Raw genomic sequence first — 23,625 nt, forward strand, 5'->3', positions numbered from 1 at the left:
ACTGAAAATACCTTAGGTTGTATTCGAAATCACAGGTTATAGGTCAAACTTTAGTGAAACTTATGAAAGTGATCATTTTCCATCATAAAAACAACATTTAATGATCATTTTTCTAAAAATACTTACACTTTGAGTTAAACCATGAAATTTTTATGTGTTAACATATTCATAATAAATATCATTTTTCCAGAACATGAACCTCCAATTCAAAGCTTAAGATGGTTTTTAATTATCCAACCCAAAACAGCCCCCAGTTGCACTCCGACGACGTAGATTCAGTTTTTAAGATGTTCTTTGTAAAACCAAGTTATATTTTGTTAAGTTAGCATATCATTATGATATATTATAGGTCTTGAAGTGTTTTAAAAGTTAAGTTACAAGGATCTATTTAGTTTGCACACAAGTTTGAAATCATTCAAACTATGTTCTTGTTGTTAAAATTTTACAACACAAAATAAGATAGCTATATAAATATGAATCGAATAAGGTTATGAACAAGGTTACTACCTCAAGTTATTTGGACAAAGTTACTGTAAAAGATGAGAAAAATCCTAGAACCAAAAGAGTGGTGGAGTTGGATCAAAAGGTTGGAAGTAAACTTGTATTTTTGGAAGGATTATTGAAGTTTTCTTGTAAGGGATTTATTATGATGATTAAGGCTTGTTTTTGAAGCTAGATCTTCATGGTATTTGCTGAGATTGTGAAGAACACTTAAGGTTCCTAAGAGTTTGTTTTTAGTTAGGGAAAATGGGTAGTAAAAATGAAATTGGAATGGAGTATAAATGGTGGTGAAAAGATGTATAAATTTGTAATATTGTGCAAAAGTCTTGTAATATGCCAAATTGATTAATCATGCATGCTAAGATCCAAAATTGGCTGACTAATGGCTGCTAATAAAGTGATTGTGATGTGTATATACTAATAGTAAATACGTATAGGAGCTGGGTATGATACGAGTACATATACTCTAGGTATACGTGTAGAAATTTTGAGGAAACGGAACGAGAATTCAAATATAGCTATCTTTTGTAAATATACTTATATTGTTTTATGTATATAAGCCCTTTAAAAGTGATTAAATACATATTTATACGATACTTGTATAAGTATTATAGGTTAAAGGTATATATGTCAAATAACGTTACGTATAGTTATCATTTTGAAAACTTAAGTTAGTAGTCTCAAAGTATACTTATAACTTATTGTTATTAGTACACAATGAGATGTTAAAACATTCTTAGATCATGTTAAATATATATAAATTCATATATATACACCAACGTATAATTATCGTTTATTATATAGTTCGTGATATCATCGGTCAAATTGGACGGTCAAACGTTGTGTAAAACTCTTTTTAAAAACATAAATCTCAACAATTTAGATTACTTATCATGTTGGTAAGGTTTAATTTATGTAAATATTAATCTCATAGGTATAAAATGATCAGAAAAATCCGGGTCGTTACAGTACCTACCCGTTAAATAAATTTCGTCCCGAAATTTTAAAATTGTACCTATTTTGCGTTCTCGGGAAACAAATGTGGGTACTTTCGTTTCATCTGATCCTCTCGTTCCCAAGTAAACTCAGGACCCCTTCGAGCATTCCAACGAACCTTAACGATCGGTATGTTGCTCTGCTTGAGATGTTTAACTTCACGGTCCATGATTTCGACTGGTTCTTCTATGAATTGTAGTTTCTCGTCGACTTGGATTTCTTCAAGAGGAATGGTGAGATCTTCCTTTGCAAGACATTTCTTGAGGTTTGAGACGTGAAATGAATTATGTACTCTGGCGAGTTGTTGTGGTAACTTGAGTCGATAGGCTACCGGTCCGATGCGTTCGATGATCTTGAACGGGCCTACATACATTGGGTTCAGTTTACCCCTTTTTCCAAAACGTATTACACCTTTCCAAGGTGACACCTTTAGCATAACCTTATCACCGATCTGAAACTCTAATGGTTTCCTTCGGACATCCGTGTAGCTCTTTTGGCGACTACGGGCTGTTTTCAATCTCTCCTTGATTTGTACTATCTTCTCAGTCGTTTCGTGTATGATCTCGGGACCAGTTAATTGTCGATCTCCTACTTCATTCCAACAGATAGGAGATCTACACTTCCTTCCATACAGTGCTTCAAATGGTGCAGCTTTAATGCTCGCATGATAACTGTTATTATACGAGAATTCTGCTAATGGTAGATATTTATCCCATCCGTTTTCAAAATCGATCACACATGCCCTGAGCATGTCTTCAAGAGTCTGAATTGTTCTTTCACTCTGCCCGTCAGTTTGTGGATGATATGCGGTGCTCATATCCAAACGAGTTCCCAGGGCCTTCTGTAGTGATTGCCAAAACTTTGATGTAAATCTACTATCACGATCGGATATAATGGAAATAGGTATTCCATGCCTTGAAACAATTTCCTTTATGTATAATCGTAATGGTTTCTCCATTCTATCCATTTCCTTTATAGGTAAGAAATGTAAAGATTTGGTGAGACGATCAACTATTACCCAAATGGTGTCATAACCCCAGGCAGTCTTAGGTAACTTTGTGATGAAATCCATGGTAATACCGTCCCATTTCCATTCTGGGATTTCTGGTTGTTGAAGTAACCCTGACGGCTTTTGGTGTTCTGGTTTGACTTTAGAACAAGTTAAATATTCCCCAACATATGTTGCAACATCTGTCTTTAAATTAGGCCACCAATAATGCGTCTTAAGATCTTGATACATCTTTCCAACTCCAGGATGTATCGAGTATCTTGTCTTATGTGCCTCATTCAATATCAACTTCCTTAATCCACCCAACTTTGGTACCCAAATACGGTTTGCAAAATATCGAATTCTGTCTTCCCGTATAACAAGTTGCTTCTCATACTTCTTCATTATTTCATTTCCTATGTTTTCTTTAGTAAGAGCTTCTCATTGAGCCTCTTTGATTTGTGAGTTGAGATTCATACGAATTTTTATGTTCATCGCTCGTACTCGAATTGGTTCCCGTTCCTTTCTGCTTAGAGCGTCGGCCACTACATTCGCTTTCCCGGGATGATAGCGAATCTCACAATCATAGTCGTTTATCAGCTCAACCCACCTACGTTGCCTCATGTTCAGCTGTTTCTGATCAAAAATATGTTGAAGGCTTTTATGATCAGTAAACACAGTGCATTTAACCCCATATAAATAGTGTCTCCATATCTTCAATGCAAACACTACTGCTCCCAATTCTAAATCATGCGTCGTATAATTCCGCTGGTGAATCTTCAATTGGCGAGATGCGTATGCTATAACTTTCTTCTGTTGCATAAGGACGCAACCAAAACCTTGTCGCGAAGCGTCACAATATATCTCAAAATCATCGTTCCCTTCAGGTAACGATAAAATAGGTGCCGTAGTCAACTTCTTCTTCAGTAATTGAAATGCACTCTCCTGCTCAGAGGTCCATTCGTACTTCTTCCCTTTTTGCGTTAACGCTGTTAATGGTTTAGCTATTCGGGAAAAATCTTGAATAAACCTTCTATAATAACCAGCTAAACCCAAAAATTGGCGTATTTGCGTTGGTGTCTTAGGAGTCTCCCATTTTTCAATGGCCTCAATTTTAGCTGGATTAACCTGAATTCCTTTGCTACTAACAACGTGGCCAAGAAATTGCACTTCTTTCAACCAAAATGCACACTTAGAAAATTTGGCGTATAACTGTTCTTTTCTTAACAATTCTAATACCATCCTTAAATGTTGCTCATGCTCTTGCTCACTCTTGGAATAGATAAGAATATCGTCAATGAAAACGATAACAAACTTATCTAAATACGGACTACAAACTCGATTCATGAGGTCCATGAATACAGCTGGCGCATTCGTTAATCCAAACGGCATGACCAAAAATTCATAATGACCGTAGCGTGTCCGAAAAGTAGTTTTCGGAATATCTTCTTCTTTGACGCGTAGTTGATGATAGCCCGATCTTAATTCAATTTTCGAGTACACACATGATCCTTGCAGTTGATCAAATAAGTCGTCAATTCTCGGTAGTGGATACCGATTCTTGATAGTTAACTTATTTAATTCACGATAATCTATACACATCCTAAAAGATCCATCTTTCTTCTTGACGAATAAAATCGGAGCTCCCCAAGGTGAAGTACTTGGTCGTATGAATCCACGGTCCAGTAATTCTTGTAACTGGCTTTGTAACTCTTTCATCTCAGATGGTGCAAGTCTATATGGAGCACGAGCCACGGGTGCAGCTCCCGGTACTAGATCTATTTGAAATTCTGCAGATCTAAATGGAGGTAATCCCGGTAACTCTTCCGGAAATACTTCAGGAAAATCTCTTGCCACAGGTACGTCGTTGATGCTCTTCACTTTTTCCTTCATTTCGACTTTATTAACATATGCTAAGATGGAATAGCACCCTTTCTTCAAGCACTTTTGAGCTTTCAAACAACTAATGAGTTTTAGCTTTGAGTTACCCTTCTCTCCATAAATCATTACTGGCGTTTTATCCTTACGAGGAATGCGAATTGCCTTCTTGGCGCACACAACTTCAGCTCCTATTTTGGACATCCAGTCCATGCCGACTATTACATCAAAACTTCCTAATTCTACGGGTATCAAATCAATCTTAAATGTTTCTCCGGCTAAATTTATTTTACAATCACGGCAAATTTTATCGGCTTTAATTAATTTACCATTAGCTAACTCAATCATGTACTTAGCATCTAGAGGTAATGATAAAAAATTCAATTTAGCGTAAAAGTCTCTACTCACGTAACTTCTATCGGCACCAGTATCAAATATAATAGATGCGGATAAGTTATTAATGGTAAACGTACCCGTAACAAGCTCCGGGTCTTCACACGCCTCTCTAGCATTAAAAACAAATACTCTTCCACGTGCAGATCCATTATTCTTCTCTGGATTCGGACACTGGCTCTTATAATGACCCTGTTTCCCACACCCATAACAGGTAACAGTGGCCAAGGCAGTTCTATTTGCATTAGTGGCAGGAGTCTTGGTACCGTTTGTATTTGTAGCGGGAACCCTACAATCTTTAGCAAGATGACCTTTTCGATTACAATTGTTGCACACCACATTACAATAACCAGAGTGATGTTTGTGGCATCTGTTACATAAAGGATTTCGTCCCTTGTAACCTGAGTTCGAACTGCTACCCGCACCTTGCGTGGTTTCTTGTTTCTTGTTGGATTGTTGATGATTACCTTCCCACTTTCTTTTGTTTCCCGATGTCTTGACATCGGTGTTCTTATCCAGAATAATCTGGTCCATCAACTCGTTCGCCATGGTGATGGCTTTGTGAATAGTCTTGGGTTTCAATGCTGTAACATTTGCTTTGACATTTTTAGGCAAACCATCTTTATACAGTTCTATCTTCCGTTCTTCGGTTGGTACCAATTCGGGACATAGCTAATTCCATGAATCACTGATTGTAGTTGGTGAGTTCAGTACCAACAACTTTCAGGCTTCGTAATTCAGCTTCCAACTTCCTAACCTCGTTCCTTGGATAATACTCGTTGATTAGCATTGTTTTGAATTCTTCCCAGGGAGTATCATAAGCTACATCTCCTCCTACGGCCTTCACATTGAAAGGACCCGTCCTAATCCATCCGGACAAAGTCCATATCGATTACAAACGATTCACAATAGTTGGTTACATCGCGAGGTACTTGACCTCTATATGATACATTTTACAAACATTGCATTCGTTTTTAAAAGACAAACTTGCTTTATATCAAAAACTGATGACATGCATATCATTTCATAATATATTCAACTATAATTGACTAAATAATAATCTTGATGAACCCGACGACTCGAATGCAACGTCTTTTGAAATATGTCATGAATGACTCCAAGTAATATCTTTTAAATGAGCAATTGCACAATGGAAGACTTCTTTCTTACCTGAGAATAAACATGCTTTCAAGTGTCAACCAAAAGGTTGGTGAGTTCATTAGTTTAACATAAATAATCATTTCATAATTTTTAATTGACCACAAGATTTCATATTTCCATTTCTCATAAACATACGTCCCATGCATAGAGACAAAATATCATTCATATGGATTGAACACCTGGTAACCGACATTAACAATATGCATATTAAAATATCCCCATCATTCCGGGATCCTCCTTCAGACATGATATAAATTTCGAAGTACTAAAGCATCCGGTACTTTGGATGGGGCTTGTTGGGCCCGATAGATCTATCTTTAGGATTCGCGTCAATTAGGGTGTTTGTTCCCTAATTCTTAGATTACCAGACTATATAGGGGCATATTCGATTCGATAATCCAACCATAGAATGTAATTTTCGAGTACTTGTGTCTATTTCGTAAAATAGTTATAAAAACAGCGCATGTATTCTCAGTCCCAAAAATATATATTACAAAAGCATTTAAAAAGGGAATAATGAAACTCACGCATATAAATATTGTAAAACAGTTATTAAAACAGTGCATGTATTCTCAGCCCAAAAATGTAATGAGTAAAAGGGAATAATGAAACTCACCATACTGTATTTTGTAGTAAAAATACATATGACTATATTGAACAATGCAGGGTTGGTCTCGGATTCACGAACCTATATCATTTATATATATATTAACACATATAATGAAAATCACATAATTTCATTTATTAACATATGTTATTTATGTAATTGTAGTTATAATATTCATACCAAATTTCATTTAAAATCATATATTTTTATTATATCTTAAATTATGTTTTATATATGTTTATTTTGTATATATATAAAAAAATATGTTACTATGTTTAATATATAAACAAAGTCACGGCCCAACATAAAAAGGATTATGGCTCACTATAAGTCACAAGCCCGATAGTATTCCATAATTAAGTTTAAAGCCCGTTAAATTTGTATGGGTGTGAAGGTTTCGTCCGGCCAATCGAGAAAAGAAAAAAAAATAAGATTAGTGAGTTTACTTCCCACTTTATCCCTTTTCTAATTTTGAACCGATAATAACTTGGCCCAAAGTTTACTTTGTGGATTTGATCAAATTTTAAAAAAAAAAATATGATCATCATGTATACCGAAACAAAGATGCTGTCCCCCTTTCCTTTTGTTTTTGAGCCGACACAACACAAGTGGGGATTTAAAAGCAAAAAGGAATCGGTGATGGTGAATATGCTAATTCGATTGTGATAAAAAAAAAATAATAATTAAGCACCACTCCATAACTAGTGGGGTTATATGATAATCAATTGAAATTGGAATTATGCTATTTGTAAATGGAATTTTTGGTGGTGTGGGGTTCGAGCAAAAGGAAACAGACAAAAAAATTGTGAAGCACTCATCATCATTTGGTCATCATCCATTCACATCGAGTCCCCATCATTCTTTATTTCCAATCCTAACAAAAATCGTATATGTTTGGTCCCTACTACTGATCAATTTGTTGTCATCATCATCTCCATGATCATAATCATCTACTTCCCATAAATAAATAAATAAATAAATAAATATGATGAACGTCTTTATAAGTGGCCGCCATAGGATATTATCTAGTCCCACTTGTTAATTTGATAAAGTTTTTTATTATTATTCTATATCTATGTTGACAACACTTTAACATACTCTATCATTTTCATTTCATAACGTGTTCAACATAGGAAAATGAAGAAGTAACTATATGATTATGGCGGTCTGTGGCCTGAACAGAAACAGAATTAACCTGGTAGCAATAGCAGCAATGATTCGAATGTTGCAGCTGCAAACTCACTAGAAATATCAGCTGCAGATGAGACTGTTGCAGTAGAAGCATGAGATGATCGAGTGTTGCTTTAATGAGGGTTGAACCAGGGATAATGGTGATGGTTGGTGTTGTACCCTCTAACAATATAAAAACCCAAATGGGTTTTGGTTATTTATGAAATGTCCCGTTCTTATTGATTAAAAACGTTCCATATTAATTGATTTCGTTGCGAGGTTTTGACCTCTATATGAGACGTTTTTCAAAGACTGCATTCATTTTTAAAACAAACCATAACCTTTATTTCATAAATAAAGGTTTAAAAAGCTTTACGTAGATTATCAAATAATGATAATCTAAAATATCCTGTTTACACACGACCATTACATAATGGTTTACAATACAAATATGTTACATCGAAATCAGTTTCTTGAATGCAGTTTTTACACAATATCATACAAACATGGACTCCAAATCTTGTCCTTATTTTAGTATGCAACAGCGGAACCTCTTAATATTCACCTGAGAATAAACATGCTTTAAACGTCAACAAAAATGTTGGTGAGTTATAGGTTTAACCTATATATATCAAATCGTGACAATAGACCACAAGATTTCATATTTCAATACACATCCCATACATAGAGATAAAAATCATTCATATGGTGAACACCTGGTAACCGACATTAACAAGATGCATATATAAGAATATCCCCATCATTCCGGGACACCCTTCGGATATGATATAAATTTCGAAGTACTAAAGCATCCGGTACTTTGGATGGGGTTTGTTAGGCCCAATAGATCTATCTTTAGAGTTCGCGTCAGTTAGGGTGTCTATTCCCTAATTCTTAGATTACCAGACTTAATAAAAAGGGGCATATTCGATTTCGATAATTCAACCATAGAATGTAGTTTCACGTACTTGTGTCTATTTTGTAAATCATTTATAAAACCTGCATGTATTCTCATCCCAAAAATATTAGATTTTAAAAGTGGGACTATAACTCACTTTCACAGATTTTTACTTCGTCGGGAAGTAAGACTTGGCCACTGGTTGATTCACGAACCTATAACAATATATACATATATATCAAAGTATGTTCAAAATATATTTACAACACTTTTAATATATTTTGATGTTTTAAGTTTATTAAGTCAGCTGTCCTCGTTAGTAACCTACAACTAGTTGTCCACAGTTAGATGTACAGAAATAAATCGATAAATATTATCTTGAATCAATCCACGACCCAGTGTATACGTATCTCAGTATTGATCACAACTCAAACTATATATATTTTGGAATCAACCTCAACCCTGTATAGCTAACTCCAACATTCACATATAGAGTGTCTATGGTTGTTCTGAAATATATATAGATGTGTCGACATGATAGGTCGAAACATTGTATACGTGTCTATGGTATCTCAAGATTACATAATATACAATACAAGTTGATTAAGTTCTGGTTGGAATAGATTTGTTACCAATTTTCACGTAGCGAAAATGAGAAAAATTATCCAATCTTCTTTTACCCATAACTTCTTCATTTTAAATCCGTTTTGAGTGAATCAAATTGCTATGGTTTCATATTGAACTCTATTTTATGAATATAAACAGAAAATTATAGGTTTATAGTCGGAAAAATAAGTTACAAGTCGTTTTTGTAAAGGTAGTCATTTCAGTCGAAAGAACGACGTCTAGATGACCATTTTAGAAAACATACTTCCACTTTAAGTTTAATCATAATTTTTGGATATAGTTTCATGTTCATAATAAAAATCATTTTCTCAGAATAACAACTTTAAAATCAAAGTTTATCATAGTTTTTAATTAACTAACCCAAAACAGCCCGCGGTGTTACTACGACGGCGTAAATCCGGTTTTACGGTGTTTTTCGTGTTTCCAGGTTTTAAATCATTAAGTTAGCATATCATATAGATATAGAACATGTGTTTAGTTGATTTTAAAAGTCAAGTTAGAAGGATTAACTTTTGTTTGCGAACAAGTTTAGAATTAACTAAACTATGTTCTAGTGATTACAAGTTTAAACCTTCGAATAAGATAGCTTTATATGTATGAATTGAATGATGTTATGAACATCATTACTACCTTAAGTTCCTTGGATAAACATACTAGAAAATAGAAAAATGGATCTAGCTTCAATGGATCCTTGGATGGCTCGAAGTTCTTGAAGCAGAATCATGACACGAAAACAAGTTCAAGTAAGATCATCACTTGAAATAAGATTGTTATAGTTATAGAAATTTAACCAAAGTTTGAATATGATTATTACCTTGTATTAGAATTATAACCTACTGTAAGAAACAAAGATTTCTTGAGGTTGGATGATCACCTTACAAGATTGGAAGTGAGCTAGCAAACTTGAAAGTATTCTTGATTTTATGAAACTAGAACTTTTGGAATTTATGAAGAACACTTAGAACTTGAAGATAGAACTTGAGAGAGATCAATTAGATGAAGAAAATTGAAGAATGAAAGTGTTTGTAGGTGTTTTTGGTCGTTGGTGTATGGATTAGATATAAAGGATATGTAATTTTGTTTTCATGTAAATAAGTCATGAATGATTACTCATATTTTTGTAATTTTATGAGATATTTCATGCTAGTTGCCAAATGATGGTTCCCACATGTGTTAGGTGACTCACATGGGCTGCTAAGAGCTGATCATTGGAGTGTATATACCAATAGTACATACATCTAAAAGCTGTGTATTATACGAGTACGAATACGGGTGCATACGAGTAGAATTGTTGATGAAACTGAACGAGGATGTAATTGTAAGCATTTTTATTAAGTAGAAGTATTTTGATAAGTGTATTGAAGTCTTTCAAAAGTGTATAAATACATATTAAAACACTACATGTATATACATTTTAACTGAGTCGTTAAGTCATCGTTAGTCGTTACATGTAAGTGTTGTTTTGAAACCTTTAGGTTAACGATCTTGTTAAATGTTGTTAACCCAATGTTTATAATATCAAATGAGATTTTAAATTATTATATTATCATGATATTATCATGTATGAATATCTCTTAATATGATATATATACATTAAATATCTTTACAACGATAATCGTTACATATATGTCTCGTTTAAAAATCATTAAGTTAGTAGTCTTGTTTTTACATATGTAGTTCATTGTTAATATACTTAATGATATGTTTACTTATCATAGTATCATGTTAACTATATATATATCCATATATATGTCATCATATAGTTTTTACAAGTTTTAACGTTCGTGAATCACCGGTCAACTTGGGTGGTCAATTGTCTATATGAAACATATTTCAATTAATCAAGTCTTAACAAGTTTGATTGCTTAACATGTTGGAAACATTTAATCATGTAAATATCAATCTCAATTAATATATATAAACATGGAAAAGTTCGGGTCACTACAGTACCTACCCGTTAAATAAATTTCGTCCCGAAATTTTAAGCTGTTGAAGGTGTTGACGAATCTTCTGGAAATAGATGCGGGTATTTCTTCTTCATCTGATCTTCACGCTCCCAGGTGAACTCGGGTCCTCTACGAGCATTCCATCGAACCTTAACAATTGGTATCTTGTTTTGCTTAAGTCTTTTAACCTCACGATCCATTATTTCGACGGGTTCTTCGATGAATTGAAGTTTTTCGTTGATTTGGATTTCATCTAACGGAATAGTGAGATCTTCTTTAGCAAAACATTTCTTTAAATTCGAGACGTGGAAAGTGTTATGTACAGCCGCGAGTTATTGAGGTAACTCTAGTCGGTAAGCTACTGGTCCGACACGATCAATAATCTTGAATGGTCCAATATACCTTGGATTTAATTTCCCTCGTTTACCAAATCGAACAACGCCTTTCCAAGGTGCAACTTTAAGCATGACCATCTCTCCAATTTCAAATTCTATATCTTTTCTTTTAATGTCAGCGTAGCTCTTTTGTCGACTTTGGGCGGTTTTCAACCGTTGTTGAATTTGGATGATCTTCTCGGTAGTTTCTTGTATAATCTCCGGACCCGTAATCTTTCTATCCCCCACTTCACTCCAACAAATCGGAGACCTGCACTTTCTACCATAAAGTGCTTCAAACGGCGCCATCTCAATGCTTGAATGGTAGCTGTTGTTGTAGGAAAATTCTGCTAACGGTAGATGTCGATCCCAACTGTTTCCGAAATCAATAACACATGCTCGTAGCATGTCTTCAAGCGTTTGTATCGTCCTTTCGCTCTGCCCATCAGTTTGTGGATGATAGGCAGTACTCATGTCTAGACGAGTTCCTAATGCTTGCTGTAATGTCTGCCAGAATCTTGAAATAAATCTGCCATCCCTATCAGAGATAATAGAGATTGGTATTCCATGTCTGGAGATGACTTCCTTCAAATACAGTCGTGCTAACTTCTCCATCTTGTCATCTTCTCTTATTGGCAAGAAGTGTGCTGATTTGGTGAGACGATCAACTATTACCCAAATAGTATCAAAACCACTTGCAGTCCTTGGCAATTTAGTGATGAAATCCATGGTAATGTTTTCCCATTTCTATTCCGGGATTTCGGGTTGTTGAAGTAGACCTGATGGTTTCTGATGCTCAACTTTGACCTTAGAACACGTCAAACATTCTCCTACATATTTAGCAACATCGGCTTTCATACCCGGCCACCAAAAATGTTTCTTGAGATCCTTGTACATCTTCCCCGTTCCAGGATGTATTGAGTATCTGGTTTTATGAGCTTCTCTAAGTACCATTTCTCTCATATCTCCAAATTTTGGTACCCAAATCCTTTCAGCCCTATACCGGGTTCCGTCTTCCCGAATATTAAGATGCTTCTCCGATCCTTTGGGTATTTCATCCTTTAAATTTCCCTCTTTTAAAACTCCTTGTTGCGCCTCCTTTATTTGAGTAGTAATGTTATTATGAATCATTATATTCATAGATTTTACTCGAATGGGTTCTCTGTCCTTCCTGCTCAAGGCATCGGCTACCACATTTGCCTTCCCCGGGTGGTAACGAATCTCAAAGTCGTAATCATTCAATAATTCAATCCACCTACGCTGCCTCATATTCAGTTGTTTCTGATTAAATATGTGTTGAAGACTTTTGTGGTCGGTATATATAATACTTTTGACCCCATATAAGTAGTGCCTCCAAGTCTTTAATGCAAAAACAACCGCGCCTAATTCCAAATCATGCGTCGTATAATTTTGTTCGTGAATCTTCAATTGTCTAGACGCATAAGCAATCACCTTCGTTCGTTGCATTAATACACAACCGAGACCTTGCTTTGATGCATCACAATAAATCACAAAATCATCATTCCCTTCAGGCAATGACAATATAGGTGCCGTAGTTAGCTTTTTCTTCAATAACTGAAACGCTTTCTCTTGTTCATCATTCCATTCAAATTTCTTCCCTTTATGCGTTAATGCAGTCAAGGGTTTTGCTATTCTGGAAAAGTCTTGGATGAACCTTCTGTAGTAACCAGCTAGTCCTAAAAACTGGCGTATGTGTTTCGGAGTTTTCGGGGTTTCCCACTTTTCAACAGTTTCTATCTTTGCCGGATCCACCTTAATACCTTCTTTGTTCACTATGTGACCGAGGAATTGAACTTCTTCCAACCAAAATGCACACTTTGAAAACTTAGCGTACAATTCTTCCTTCCTCAATACTTCTAACACCTTTCTCAAATGTTCACCGTGTTCTTGGTCATTCTTTGAGTAAATAAGTATGTCATCAATGAAAACAATGACAAACTTGTCAAGGTATGGTCCACACACTCGGTTCATAAGGTCCATGAACACAGCTGGTGCATTAGTTAAACCAAACGGCATGACCATAAACTTGTAATGACCGTAACGTGTTCTGAAAGCAGTCTTTGGAATATCATCTTCTTTCACCCGCATTTGATGATACCCGGAACGTAAGTCAATCTTTGAATAAACAGACGAGCCTTGTAGTTGATCAAATAAGTCATCGATTCTCGGTAGTGGGTAGCGGTTCTTGGTGGTAAGTTTGTTCTACTCTCGATAGTCGATACACAACCTGAATGTACCATCTTTCTTCTTGACAAACAAAACAGGAGCTCCCCACGGTGATGTGCTTGGTCGAATGAAACCACGCTCTAAAAGTTTTTGTAATTAGCTTTGTAGTTCTTTCATCTCGCTGGGTGCGAGTCTGTAAGGAGCACGAGCTATTGGTGCAGCTCCTGGTACAAGATCTATTTGAAATTCAACGGATCGATGTGGGGGTAATCCCGGTAATTCTTTCGGAAATACATCGGGAAATTCTTTTGCGACGGGAACATCATTGATGCTCTTTTCTTCAGTTTGTACTTTCTCGACGTGTGCTAGAACAGCATAGCAACCTTTTCTTATTAGTTTTTGTGCCTTCAAATTACTAATAAGATGTAGCTTCGTGTTGACCTTTTCTCCGTACACCATTAAGGGTTTTCCTTTTTCTCGTATAATGCGAATTGCATTTTTGTAACAAACGATCTCCGCTTTCACTTCTTTCAACCAGTCCATACCGATTATCACATCAAAACTCCCTAACTCTACTGGTATCAAATCAATCTTAAATGTTTCGCTAACCAGTTTAATTTCTCGATTCCGACATATATTATCTGCTGAAATTAATTTACCATTTGCTAATTCGAGTAAAAATTTACTATCCAAAGGAGTCAATGGACAACTTAATTTAGCACAAAAATCTATACTCATATAGCTTCTATCCGCACCCGAATCAAATAAAACGTAAGCAGATTTATTGTCAATAAGAAACGTACCCGTAACAAGCTCCGGGTCTTCCTGTGCCTCTGCCGCATTAATATTGAAAACTCTTCCACGGCCTTGTCCATTCGTGTTCTCCTGGTTCGGGCAATTTCTAATAATGTGGCCCGGTTTTCCACATTTATAACAAACTGCATTGGCATAACTTGCTCCGACACTACTTGCTCCGCCATTACTCGTTCCGACACCATTTGTTCCTTTCGTTCTATTAACCCCTGGTCCGTAGACCTCACACTTCGCCGCGCTATGACCATTTCTTTTACACTTGTTGCAAAATTTGGTGCAGAACCCCGAGTGATTCTTTTCACACCTTTGGCATAGCTGCTTCTGATTGTTGTTGTTGTTGCGGTTATTATTATTGTTGGGATGATTGTTGTAGTTGCTGTTGTTGTTGTTGTTGTTGTTGTTGGGCCGTTTGTTGTAGTTGCGATTGATGTTGCGATTGTTGGGATAATTGTTGCGATTATTGTTGTAATTGCTGTTGTTGTTGTATTGGTGATTCTTATCACCGTTTTCCTCCCACTTTCTTTTGACTTGCTTCACATTGGCCTCTTCAGCAGTCTGTTCTTTAATTCTTTCTTCAATTTGGTTCACGAGTTTGTGAGCCATTCTACATGCCTGTTGTATGGAGGCGGGCTCGTGTGAACTTATATCTTCTTGGATTCTTTCCGGTAATCCTTTCACAAACGCGTCGATCTTCTCTTCCTCATCTTCGAATGCTCCCGGACACAATAGGCACAATTCTGTGAATCGTCTTTCGTACGTGGTAATATCAAATCCTTGGGTTCGTAACCCTCTAAGTTCTGTCTTGAGCTTATTGACCTCGGTTCTGGGACGGTACTTCTCGTTCATCAAGTGCTTCAATGCTGACCACGGTAGTGCGTACGCATCGTCTTGTCCCACTTGCTCTAGATAGGTATTCCACCATGTTGACGCAGAACCTGTGAAGGTATGCGTAGCGTACTTTACTTTGTCCTCTTCAGTACACTTACTTATGGCAAACGCCGATTCGACCTTCTCGGTCCACCGTTTCAATCCGATCGGTCCTTCGGTTCCATCAAATTCCAAAGGTTTGCAGGCAGTGAATTCTTTGTAGGTGCATCCTACACGATTTCCTGTACTGCTAGATCCAAGGTTATTGTTGGTATGTAGCGCAGCCTGTACTGCGGCTATGTTTGAAGCTAGAAAAGTACGGAATTCCTCTTCATTCATATTCACGGTGTGTCGAGTAGTCGGTGCCATTTCCTTCAAAATAGTTAAATGGAACAAGTTAATCATACAGAATATTAAGAGTAGTTAATAGTATTTCGTAGCATAATATGAACTCATTTATAAAAGCTTTTTCTTCATATTAGCGTTTTATAAGTTTAAATTCGGGTAGTACCTACCCGTTAAGTTCATACTTAGTAGCTAATATACAATTCAACTACTACAATTCTATATGAAAAACTGATTATAATAATATTTCGCGTTCAAACTTTTATACAATATTTTACAAACTTACAATACCGCTTATTTTACATAAAGCATGAAATATAGCACACAATAACTTTGATACAAGATAGTTGTGAAGATAATTCTAGCTAGTACACAAGTCGTTCAGCAAAGGCAATAAAGACACGTAATTCATACGTCCAGAAACAAGTCATGCATTCTGGTTTTACTAGGACTAATTCCCATCCTTGGTCTTGTGCAACATAACCGTTATGGCCGTTGATAAGACAGCGTGTTGTAACGTCGTCAAAGGGACGAGGGTTACGTAATGTCCAACAGTCCCGTAATAATCTAAAAACCTCATTTCTTACCCCAATTACCGACTCCGTCACTTGTGGAAACGTTTTGTTTAATAGTTGTAGCCCGATGTTCTTGTTCTCACTTTGGTGAGAAGCAAACATTACTAATCCGTAAGCATAACATGCTTCTTTATGTTGCATGTTAGCCGTTTTTCTAAATCACGAAGTCCAATATTCGGATATATTGAGTCAAAATAATTTCTTAACCCGTTGCGTAAAATAGCATTTGGGTTCCCCGCAATATATGCGTCAAAGTAAACACATCGTAACTTATGGGTTTCCCAATGTGATATCCCCCATCTTTCAAACGAAAGTCTCTTATAAACCAAGACATTCTTGGAACGTTCTTCGAATGTCTTACAAACTGATCTCGCCTTAAATAGTTGTGCCGAGGAATTCTGGCCGACTCTAGACAAGATTTCATCAATCATGTCTCCGGGTAGGTCTCTTAAAATATTGGGTTGTCTATCCATTTTGTGTTTTTAAACTGTAAAATAGACAAGAGTTAGATTCATAAAAAAATACTTATTAATACAAGCAATTTTTACATATATCATAAAGCATAAGAACACTATATTACATATATTACACCACGCGAATACAACTATCTTATTCCGACTCGCTCGTTTCTTCTTCTTCGGTTTTGGTTGGTTTTGCCAAGTTTCTAGGGATATATGATGTTCCCCTAATACGAGCCGTCGTTGTCCACATTGGTTTAGAAAAACCTGGTGGTTTAGAGGTTCCCGGGTCATTGTTACAACTTAAGGACTTCGGGGGTTGACGATACATATAAAGTTCATCGGGGTTGGAATTAGATTTCTCTATTTTTATGCCCTTTCCCTTATTATTTTCTTTTGCCTTTTTAAATTCAGTTGGGGTAATTTCTATAACATCATCGGAATTCTCGTCGGAATCCGATTCATCAGAGAATTGGTAATCCTCCCAATATTTTGCTTCCTTGGCGGAAACACCATTGACCATAATTAACCTTGGTCGGTTGGTTGAGGATTTTCTTTTACTTAACCGTTTTATTATTTCCCCCACCGGTTCTATTTCTTCATTCGGTTTCGATTCTTCTTCCGGTTCTGATTCTTCTTCCGGTTCCGACTCTTCTTCCGGTTCCTCTTCGGGAACTTGTGAATCATTCCACGAATCATTCCAATTTACATTTGACTCTTCATTATTATTAGGTGAGTCAATGGGACTTGTTCTAGAGGTAGACATCTATCACATAATATCAAACGCGTTAAGAGATTAATATATCACATAATATTCACATGTTAAAAATATATAGTTTCCAACAAAATTTGTTAAGCAATCATTTTTCAAGTAAACACGGTCGAAGTCCAGACTCACTAATGCATCCTAACAAACTCGATAAGACACACTAATGCAAAATTTTGGTTCTCTAAGACCAATGCTCTGATACCAACTGAAATGTCCCGTTCTTATTGATTAAAAACGTTCCATATTAATTGATTTCGTTGCGAGGTTTTGACCTCTATATGAGACGTTTTTCAAAGACTGCATTCATTTTTAAAACAAACCATAACCTTTATTTCATAAATAAAGGTTTAAAAAGCTTTACGTAGATTATCAAATAATGATAATCTAAAATATCCTGTTTACACACGACCATTACATAATGGTTTACAATACAAATATGTTACATCGAAATCAGTTTCTTGAATGCAGTTTTTACACAATATCATACAAACATGGACTCCAAATCTTGTCCTTATTTTAGTATGCAACAGCGGAAGCTCTTAATATTCACCTGAGAATAAACATGCTTTAAACGTCAACAAAAATGTTGGTGAGTTATAGGTTTAACCTATATATATCAAATCGTAACAATAGACCACAAGATTTCATATTTCAATACACATCCCATACATAGAGATAAAAATCATTCATATGGTGAACACCTGGTAACCGACATTAACAAGATGCATATATAAGAATATCCCCATCATTCCGGGACACCCTTCGGATATGATATAAATTTCGAAGTACTAAAGCATCCGGTACTTTGGATGGGGTTTGTTAGGCCCAATAGATCTATCTTTAGAGTTCGCGTCAATTAGGGTGTCTGTTCCCTAATTCTTAGATTACCAGACTTAATAAAAAGGGGCATATTCGATTTCGATAATTCAACCATAGAATGTAGTTTCACGTACTTGTGTCTATTTTGTAAATCATTTATAAAACCTGCATGTATTCTCATCCCAAAAATATTAGATTTTAAAAGTGGGACTATAACTCACTTTCACAGATTTTTACTTCGTCGGGAAGTAAGACTTGGCCACTGGTTGATTCACGAACCTATAACAATATATACATATATATCAAAGTATGTTCAAAATATATTTACAACACTTTTAATATATTTTGATGTTTTAAGTTTATTAAGTCAGCTGTCCTCGTTAGTAACCTACAACTAGTTGTCCACAGTTAGATGTACAGAAATAAATCGATAAATATTATCTTGAATCAATCCACGACCCAGTGTATACGTATCTCAGTATTGATCACAACTCAAACTATATATATTTTGGAATTAACCTCAACCCTGTATAGCTAACTCCAACATTCACATATAGAGTGTCTATGGTTGTTCCGAAATATATATAGATGTGTCGACATGATAGGTCGAAACATTGTATACGTGTCTATGGTATCTCAAGATTACATAATATACAATACAAGTTGATTAAGTTATGGTTGGAATAGATTTGTTACCAATTTTCACGTAGCGAAAATGAGAAAAATTATCCAATCTTCTTTTACCCATAACTTCTTCATTTTAAATCCGTTTTGAGTGAATCAAATTGCTATGGTTTCATATTGAACTCTATTTTATGAATATAAACAGAAAAGTATAGGTTTATAGTCGGAAAAATAAGTTACAAGTCGTTTTTGTAAAGGTAGTCATTTCAGTCGAAAGAACGACGTCTAGATGACCATTTTAGAAAACATACTTCCACTTTGAGTTTAATCATAATTTTTGGATATAGTTTCATGTTCATAATAAAAATCATTTTCTCAGAATAACAACTTTAAAATCAAAGTTTATCATAGTTTTTAATTAACTAACCCAAAACAGCCCGCGGTGTTACTACGACGGCGTAAATCCGGTTTTACGGTGTTTTTCGTGTTTCCAGGTTTTAAATCATTAAGTTAGCATATCATATAGATATAGAACATGTGTTTAGTTGATTTTAAAAGTCAAGTTAGAAGGATTAACTTTTGTTTGCGAACAAGTTTAGAATTAACTAAACTATGTTCTAGTGATTACAAGTTTAAACCTTCGAATAAGATAGCTTTATATGTATGAATCGAATGATGTTATGAACATCATTACTACCTTAAGTTCCTTGGATAAACCTACTGGAAAAGAGAAAAATGGATCTAGCTTCAATGGATCCTTGGATGGCTCGAAGTTCTTGATGCAGAATCATGACACGAAAACAAGTTCAAGTAAGATCATCACTTGAAATAAGATTGTTATAGTTATAGAAATTGAACCAAAGTTTGAATATGATTATTACCTTGTATTAGAATGATAACCTACTGTAAGAAACAAAGATTTCTTGAGGTTGGATGATCACCTTACAAGATTGGAAGTGAGCTAGCAAACTTGAAAGTATTCTTGATTTTATGAAACTAGAACTTTTGGAATTTATGAAGAACACTTAGAACTTGAAGATAGAACTTGAGAGAGATCAATTAGATGAAGAAAATTGAAGAATGAAAGTGTTTGTAGGTGTTTTTGGTCGTTGGTGTATGGATTAGATATAAAGGATATGTAATTTTGTTTTCATGTAAATAAGTCATGAATGATTACTCATATTTTTGTAATTTTATGAGATATTTCATGCTAGTTGCCAAATGATGGTTCCCACATGTGTTAGGTGACTCACATGGGCTGCTAAGAGCTGATCATTGGAGTGTATATACCAATAGTACATACATCTAAAAGCTGTGTATTATACGAGTACGAATACGGGTGCATACGAGTAGAATTGTTGATGAAACTGAACGAGGATGTAATTGTAAGCATTTTTATTAAGTAGAAGTATTTTGATAAGTGTATTGAAGTCTTTCAAAAGTGTATAAATACATATTAAAACACTACATGTATATACATTTTAACTGAGTCGTTAAGTCATCGTTAGTCGTTACATGTAAGTGTTGTTTTGAAACCTTTAGGTTAACGATCTTGTTAAATGTTGTTAACCCAATGTTTATAATATCAAATGAGATTTTAAATTATTATATTATCATGATATTATCATGTATGAATATCTCTTAATATGATATATATACATTAAATATCTTTACAACGATAATCGTTACATATATGTCTCGTTTAAAAATCATTAAGTTAGTAGTCTTGTTTTTACATATGTAGTTCATTGTTAATATACTTAATGATATGTTTACTTATCATAGTATCATGTTAACTATATATATATCCATATATATGTCATCATATAGTTTTTACAAGTTTTAACGTTCGTGAATCACCGGTCAACTTGGGTGGTCAATTGTCTATATGAAACATATTTCAATTAATCAAGTCTTAACAAGTTTGATTGCTTAACATGTTGGAAACATTTAATCATGTAAATATCAATCTCAATTAATATATATAAACATGGAAAAGTTCGGGTCACTACAATTTACAGTAGTCAAACTGTCACTTTTGGTTTGTTTTCTCACGACAGGAAACTGAAATAGTGGTCGTTGGTTGATTAAGGTATGGAGTGAAAATGGTGTTCGATGTGGTGTCGTGAAGAATAGAAGAATAATGGTGGGTTTGGTTTCACAAAGGTTAGTAGGGAATAGAAGAGAGAGAGTGTGGTACTAGGTTGTGCCGGCGATGATGGAAGTGGTACCATGGTGGTTTAAATGGGTCTTGGTTTAGCAACAAAATAAACGCAACTACATATATGGTGAAGGTGGTTGTGGGTTAAATAAAAAAAACAGAAAGTTGAAGTGGTCGTCGATTAATTGAAGAAGAAAGGAGAAGAAATACAAGTTCTTATCTATGCATGCATATTACGTTTGTATGTATTATGTATTATATGTAAAAGTGATAATTAAATAAAGCCATCTTCAATCAATATGTGCTATTTGATTCACGGGTATAGATTAGGGAGACAAGAAACAAGAGTTAGTAAAAGTTTGAGAGTGAAAGGAAACGGATTCATGCATCTATCTGTACAATTTTTCTCATTAATATTAATGTTTAATAATCATAACTATAATAATAATAAAAATCAAAATACTAATGATAATAATAATAATAATAATAGGATTAATATTAATAACAAAATAATACCAATAATAAGAATAATGATAAAAGTATAAAAATATTGATAATAATAATTTTAAACAAAAATGATAATCTTTAGTAATCATAATAATAACTAAAATTATAAGTTTTCCACTAATTATAATAATAACAATGATTTTAATAATGATAACAATAATATTAATGATATCAATAATAATATAACAATTTAAATGTTTCAAATTATATATATATATATATATATATATATATATATATATATATATATATATATATATACCTTTAAATAACTATGCATCTATTTACAAATAGTTGTTCGTGAATTGTCGGAGATAGTCAAAGGTCAAATGTATGCATGAACATAGCTCAAAGTTCTTAAGATTCAGTTTAACAGACTTTGCTTATCGTGTCGAAATTATATAAAGATTAAGTTTAAATTTGATCAGAAATTTCCGGGTCACTACAGTACCAACCCGTTAAAGAAATTTCGTCCCGAAATTTGAGTGAGGTTGTCATGGCTAACAATAAAAATATTTTCATGACAAATATGAGTTGATAAATAAAGTTTTATCATCATTGAGTAATATGCATAAAACCATTTGATTTTTTTTTTTTTTTTTTTTTGAAGAGTACGATTGAAACTATCATGAGAGAGGTCCCAACGGGCATCGTCCACCTTCGCCCAAAAACTTGCCCAAATTTTTAGCCGTTTGTAAAATAAAAAAAATTTCCAACGGCTATCCCAACGGTCACTTTTACACTATATAAACACCAACCATATACTTCGTTTTATACACGAAAAAACATAGATTTCTTTTATATTTCCACCTTTCTCAAAATCAAAATCAAACACTCCCAAACTGCAAAATGTTAACACTTCCCCCAATGATTGTTTCATTAGATGTTCATTACAGAGGTGATTTCCGTAATCAAATGAAGGAATATAAGTGGGGCGACAGTATTTCATTTGAAGATATCGACATTCGTGATGTTGGTTTACAAGACTTGCTATCCTTTCTGAAGGAAAAAGTTCCGTGTGAATTCACGTCTGTGTTCTTTTATAAAGACGATTATGATGCAGATTGTAGGGCAAGTTTTCTATGTACCGATGATCAATGGTACTTTATAAAAGATACCATTAAAGATCGCGGTAAGCGCATTTATTTGTATACGGTTCTTGAAGATGAAGAGACGTTGGGTTATCGTTACCTCGATGAATCAGTTGAAGCAGTAGTTGAAGCATCAAGAGAAATACCGATGTCTCCAGAGTACCTCACGGATGGTGAAATGACTGGTGAACGCTACTTTGCAGATGACAATTGACGACGACGAGTAGTTTGATTGAAATCTTTTAATTTTTAATTGTCGTGATGTTTTAATTTTTAATTATTGTAATTTCAGTGTTGTTGTCGAGTTTTATATCTTCCTTTATGTTTCGGAGCTCTTCGTCTTTTTAATCTCCTCTCGATCTCTAGTAAAACGAGTAATGGTCCAAAATTTGTAAGTATGGAGTTTCGAATGAATTTAATGTTATAATCAAGAAAGGACGTAATAGCACGATTTGATCTATCAAATTACCAGAATCACTGAGAATATAACTATCAAGAATATATTTTCTTGATATGTTCAGAAGTTAATTTAAATGAAAGAGTTATGTAACATGGCACGTGATGACAATATGATCTGTGAATCATCACGTTCCATTAGAAACTCAGCATGACTTATTGTAATATAATCACGTTGATCAAGTGTCATTATATTATACTAACTCATGCATCAGTTCCCAACATTACTTCAATAACATTCATATTTTAAGCTCGAAAGTTTACAGAATATAGAAACTAACAATTTCTATATGATGTAACACTGATAGCACGAAGAGATTATTGATTTCAGATAAGAATAGTTATAAAAATATCTCCAGAAATATGGAAGATATTTATAATGAAAAATACGATAATATCTCGGAATATCTAAGA

This window comes from Rutidosis leptorrhynchoides, chromosome 8, assembly GCF_046630445.1.
Source record: "Rutidosis leptorrhynchoides isolate AG116_Rl617_1_P2 chromosome 8, CSIRO_AGI_Rlap_v1, whole genome shotgun sequence".
NCBI lineage: Eukaryota > Viridiplantae > Streptophyta > Magnoliopsida > Asterales > Asteraceae > Rutidosis > Rutidosis leptorrhynchoides.